This window comes from Hylobates moloch, unplaced genomic scaffold (genome assembly GCF_009828535.3).
Source record: "Hylobates moloch isolate HMO894 unplaced genomic scaffold, HMol_V3 SCAFFOLD_1, whole genome shotgun sequence".
Taxonomy (NCBI): domain Eukaryota; kingdom Metazoa; phylum Chordata; class Mammalia; order Primates; family Hylobatidae; genus Hylobates; species Hylobates moloch.
The window spans coordinates 3417634-3423859 of NW_026652276.1; the positions used below are offsets into that span (position 1 = coordinate 3417634).

At 44.7% G+C, this 6226-nt stretch overlaps 1 non-coding gene across 1 annotated transcript; it reads right to left on the bottom strand.

Annotated features, from left to right (window-relative positions):
- Positions 1 to 4344: 4344 nt before the first annotated feature.
- LOC116809819 (U6 spliceosomal RNA) lies at positions 4345 to 4447 on the bottom strand. Its single transcript, XR_004370002.1, has one exon. It is a non-coding gene; the product is annotated as a U6 spliceosomal RNA (small nuclear RNA).
- Between the last annotated feature and the right edge of the window lie 1779 nt (positions 4448 to 6226).

Genomic DNA, 6226 nt, shown 5'->3' on the forward strand with positions numbered 1-6226 from the left:
ATCCCAACTATAGAACCAAGAGACAGAGATAGAAAAATATAGACAAGAAGTGAAGGACGTGGTGGCTGGGGTAGGAGGGTCTAAGGAGCATCTGCTCTGGAGTTCAAGAAGGGAGACAACAGAGAAGAGAGGAAGCAATATTAAAGGAGATGGGAATGAAATTTTTCCAGAGTTAGAAATCCAGGTATCTCAGTAAATCCCTAGCAAGATTTAAATAAAAGCACACTTCAATGCATGTTGAAGTCTTGAGGCTACAGTACACCAAGGAAAAAGATTTAAAAAGCAGCCAGAGAAAGAAGAGAGATCACATAGGAAACAAATGTAACTGAAAGCCAACTTCTCAACAGCACCAGTGGATGCCAGAACGCACTAGAATGACATCTTCAATGTGCTTTAAGAGATCAATTGTCATCCTAGAATTCTACACTCAGTGAAACTACCTTTCAGGTATGATGACAAAATAGACAAAGTTTATCACTAAAAGGCACTGTCTAAAAGGTGGGTCTCTTGGTGGTCACCACCTGCCAGGAAGCAGATCTTAGATGATTTCCCAACAAAACACAGGATAGATTAAGGAATAAGCTTTATCAGGGAAGTGATAGCAGAAGGAGGTAGACAAATCCTTAGGCAGACTGGGGGCAGGTCCCTAGTGAAACCCCACCTTCAAACCAAAGACAGTTTAAAGCCCGAAAGCCAAGCTACCAGTCTTGGATAAGTCCACAGACCGAATTGAGAACCTCTCTTCCCATTTGGCACACTTTCCTCTGATTGATCCCCACCCTTCACCTATTTTACATATACCTACCCTTCCCTAATTGGTTTTTTACACTGTCATGCCCACCTTTGAATTGTGCCTTTGTTTTAGCCTTTTTTGCATACTCACAAACCAATCAATAACACACCCCGATTCTGAGCCCATAAAAGCCCCAAACCCAGCCACACTGACAGAGAGACCACACGACTTCTGGTGGGAGACCATCCTTGAATCCCATCTCTGCTGAGAGCTGTTTCATCACTCAGTAAAACTCTTCTGCACCCTTCTCACCCTTCAATTGTCAGTGTAATCTCATTCTTCTTGAATATGGGACAAGCACTCGGGACCTCGCTGAACTCGGGTACAAAGACGGCAGTAACACTGTAGCCCTCTACCCTCTCCACCCATGATCAATGCCTAGCGGCCGCACCACACCAACAGGAAGCAGCAGCAGGGCTGGGTGAGCCCCAGAGCCATGGGCTGGAGCAGGGCAACAAGACTGACAGAGATGTTAATACACCCCTGTTTGTCGGGCTGCGGCAGGCCTAAAAGACCTGTTAGCACATGTAGCACGGCCTCTGGGGCTTCAAGGTTGCGGCCCTCCCTGTTTTGATGTGACCGCATTCTCCTCATCTGTACACTAGAGTTCACTGCGGGAGCTTGCAACATGCCTGGTCCAGCCACAAGCCCCACACAGAGCCCACTCCTGTGCCAGTGCTGGACCCCACACTCACTCACCCACACACACCCTCTAGCCGGGGGCTGAGCACTCAGTCATGGTGGCCACAGGGTCTGCCTGGTGTGCAAGCCAGGTGCGGCCTGGTGGACTGAGTGGGTAGGGTGCCTCTTGTGGCAAACCTGGGGCCGAGCAAGGCCCAGGCAGAGGTGTGGCTGACCAGAGGTCTCCAGCTGGCAAAGCAGCCAAGAAAAATCCTGCATCAGAAGCTTACATGGGCAAGTGGCAGCAAAAGACACAAAGGCAGGGAGCCTGCAACCCCAACCTTACCTTGTTCTGCTCACACAGAGACAGCTCACCTTTCAAGGAGAAGCACCGGCCCATGTTGCTACCCTTCTAAGGCAAACAGGAAGTGACCTATTAGGAGGGGGATGACTTGCTGAGGCAGCAGCAGTTGGGACTTGGGCGCCAGCTGTTTTCATTGCTGCCTGAGAAAGCCAGCTGCCCCACACCTGAGCCCCACAGGATGTCAAGCTTGCATCACTCCCCCCCACTGAAAGAAGGCAGGCTGAGTGGGGGCAGCAGTGGTTTTAACCGATTCTTTATCCAGGCCACCCTGAGTGAGCTTCTAGGGCTAGTTCCAGACAATTCTGCTTGTCATATCCTGTATCTCTTAAAGGAAATTCTAAAGGATCAACTTTAGAAAGATGGAAAAGGATCCCAGATGGAGGGTATTTGATGCAAGAAGGAATGATGAATGTACCCCATAAATATATGTACCTATTATATACCCATAAAAATTAAAAGAAATGATGAGCAGATATTGGTAAGTAGGTAGATAAATTCTGACAAACCTTGGCTGCCTAAACAATAGAATGTTTAATTTGTGAATTTAAAAACAGGATAAAATGGAAACACTGGACAATATAGCATATAAATTGGGATTGTCCTTGTATTATTTGAAGAAAGCTAAAGAAATTAAGCTTAGACTTTGTAAACTACCAGTGTTAAAGTAGCTACTGTAACTATTAAAATAACAGTCATATAATGTACAAACTCCAAACTAGACAGATCTAGGAAAAATAAGAGGATAAAACCTTTTTGTCTCCCAAAGAAGTCCAGAAAAAATGAGGTTGAGGAAAAACAAAAAGTGGGAAAAATAGCACTTAATAAGATAGTATAATAAATCCAAATGTGATAAACTCTCCAGGTAAAAACAGAGACTACTGACTCAATTTTTCTTTTTTTTTTTTTTTGAGACAAGGTCTCTCTCTGTCACCCATGCTGGAGTGCAGTGGCACGATCTCAGCTCATTGCAACCTCTGCACCCCTGGCCCCCTCCCATACCTACTCCCCCTTTGGGCTCAAGCAATCCTCCCACCTCAGCCTCCAGAATAGCTGGGACCACACAGGCATGTACCACCACCCTAGCTATTGTATTGTGTGTGTGTGTGTGTGTGTGTCTGTGTGTGTGTGTTGTGTGTGTATATTTTTAGTAGCGATGGGGTGTTGCCATGTTGCCCAAGCTCATCTCAAACTCCTGAGATCAAGCAATCTGCCTGCCTCAGCCTCCCAAAGTGCTGAGATTACAGGCGTGAGTCACCACACCTGGCCCTGACTCAATGTTTATAAAACACACAGTTAAAATATAAGAATTCAGAAAGATTTAAAGGATGGAAAAATATATAAGCCAGAAAAAACTACGAGGAGAAATAAATTGTTCATCGTAGTACTCGGGAAACTTTAAAACACCTCTCTCATTAAATGGTGAATCCAATAGAAAAAACATCTATTAGCATATCGATTTGAACAAAACAGTTACAAGCTCGACAGAATGGGCATATATAGATATAACACTGTGCCCGACCATGTGAAGGTACAGGTCCTTTTCAAAATTATAGGGACCATGAAAATAGCACACGTTAGTGAGGATATGGAGAAACTGCAACTTTTGTACATTGCTAGTGGGAGTGCAAAGTAGTAGAGCCACTATGGAAAACAGTATACCAGTTCCTGAAAAGATTAAATCTAAAATTACCAAGCAATCCAGCAATTCTGCTTCTGAGCGTACACCCAGAAGAATTGAAAACAGGATCTCAAAGAGATATTTGCATATCCATATTCATAGCAGCATTATTCAAATAGCTGAAAGGTAGAAACAACCCAAGCATTTACTGATGGATGAATGGGTACATAAAATGTGGTATATACATACAATGGGATATTATTCTCTGCCTTAAAACGGAAGGAAATGCTGACCCATGCTACAACATGATGAACCTTGAGGACATTATGCTTAGTAAAACAAGCTAGTCACAAAAAAGATAAATACTGTATGATTCTATTCATAAGAGGTTCCTAGAGCAGTTAGATTCATAAACACAGAAAGTAGAATGGTGGGTGCCAGGGGCTGGGGGTAGGGGAAATGGGAAGTTACTGTTTAGTGGATACAGAGCTTTAGTTTTGGAAGGTGAAAAAGTTCTAGGGATCAGCTGTACAACAGTATGAATGTACTTAATGCCATTGACCTATACACTTAAAAAATGGTTAAGACGGTAGGCCGGGCAGGGTGGCTCACACCTGTAATCTCAGCACTTTGGGAGGCTGAGGTGGGTGGATCACCTGAGGTTAGGAGTTTGAGACCAGCCTGGCCAACATGACAAAACCCTGTCTCTACTAAAAATACAAAAAAATTAACCAGGTGTGGTGGTGCATGCCTGTAGGCCCAGCTACTCAGGAGGCTGAGGCATAAGAATCGCTTGAACCTGGGAGGTGGAGGTTACAGTGAGCCAAGATCGTGCCACTGCACTCCAGCCTGGGCAACAGAGTGAGACTCTGTCTCAAAAAAAAGGTTATTTTTGTTATGTGTATTTTACAGTAAAAAATATAATGATATGTCAAAATATTGTTTTTTAATTATATGGAATGCTTCAAAAATTTTGTGCTATCCTTGCCCAGGGGCCATGCTAACCTTCTCTGTATCATTCCAATTTTAGTACAGTGAGCAGGAAGTGCTATTCATTAAGCCCAATAAAGTAATTAAGTTGTGAAAAAAATATATGGAAATCAGAAATCAATAATAAAAAGATAACCCAGGAGAAAAAAAACAGAAGCATGTATTTCATAATGCACTAAAGAAGAAATTATTATAGAAATGAGAAAATATACGCAACTGAACTAAAATAAGGTGCCCCTTCAATGAAACTTAAAATCATGGTTAAGAGAACATCAGTTAGTGACAGGGAAGAAATGTAGTAAAATTGTTTACAGAAAATAAAAAGAAGTTAACATTACGTAACATCGTAAGCAGCGTAGTCCCAATGGTATAAGCAGGTGCTTCTGTGTTTGTTATACGGACAATAGACTGTAATAGACAAGATTGTAAAACACACAGACACACACACACGATGAGAAAATGAATACATACCAGCAACTAGCATTATAAATTGTGGTCAATTTTGGAAGGTGGGATTTACAAGTGATGCTTATTTACTTCTTCGTATGGTTTTCTAGATGAATTAATATGAATTCGGTTATCAGAAAGGAAAACAATAAAGGTAACTAAAATAACAGCAGCAAAGGCTTGGGAAACACAAGCCCCCAGGGCCCACCTCTTGTCCTCCCAGTGCTGCTGCAGGACTGACGCCCATCACACAAACACAATAAACCACAGGACACTGGGTGCCCAGGGAAAGACACCAGAGACCCTCCCAATCCTGCCTTCCCAGGTGAGGGATGCCACCCGGCAGGACCCTGGGTAGGGGCAGCCTGGGTTCTGTACCTAGATTCGCCAAGGCCAGTTCTGATCTGTCTGCAATGCCTCTCACTCTCCTTCCCCTATCCCCCGCCCCTGTTCTCAGGCTCTTCGCTGGTTCTGGAGCCCCCAGTTGAAGGTATTGGACCGCTGAGAATACCTCAATACCCAGTTCCCTGGAGCCCGCTGAACCGAGGGGAGGAAGGCCATATCCAAAGCCCCTAAATGTGCCTGTTCACAAAAACAGCGCCTGAAGGAGCTGTAAACTCAGAGGCTGTTTGATGGGGAAGCAGGACAGGTGTAGTCATTTGGAAAGCAACCAACATACCTTCCATCCACACCCCCAGCCCAGCCTTCCCAGATCCAGGGAACCGGCTCTTTACACGGGCTTGGGGACTCAGGGAGAAATGTAACTTGAAGAACCTGTTGTTAGAAGATGATCTTGGAAAGGAGGGCAAATCCCCAGCGACCCAGAGGATTTTCAGGGGCTGCTCTGGAGCTGAAGAAGGTCTCACTTTTCCAGGGGCCTGAATTCCTTGACTGCCCACCCGCCCCACAGGGGTGAGGGCTAGAGCTTTCAATGGCACCTGTCCCAGCTCTCCAGTAGGGGAGGACCAAAACCAGAGGCAGTGTCCTCCCCTCCTAGGAGGAGGAGAACCATATATATATATATATACACACACACACACACACACACACACATATATATATACATATATATATATATATATTTTTTTTTTTTACAGTCTTGCTCTGTCGCCCAGGCTGGAGTGCAGAGACGCGATTTTGGCTCACTGCAACCTCTGCCTCCCAGCTTCCAGCGATTCTCTTGCCTCAGCATCCCAAGTAGCTGGGACTACAGGCATGCGCCACCACGCCCAGCTAATTTTTGTATTTTTTTTTTAGTAGAGATGGAGTTTCATCATATTGGCCAGGCTGGTCTCGAACTCCTGACCTCTTGATCCACCCACCTTGGCCTCCCAAAGTGCTGAGATTACAGGTGTGAGCCACCACGCCCAGCCTAGAAATAATTTCACCAGCA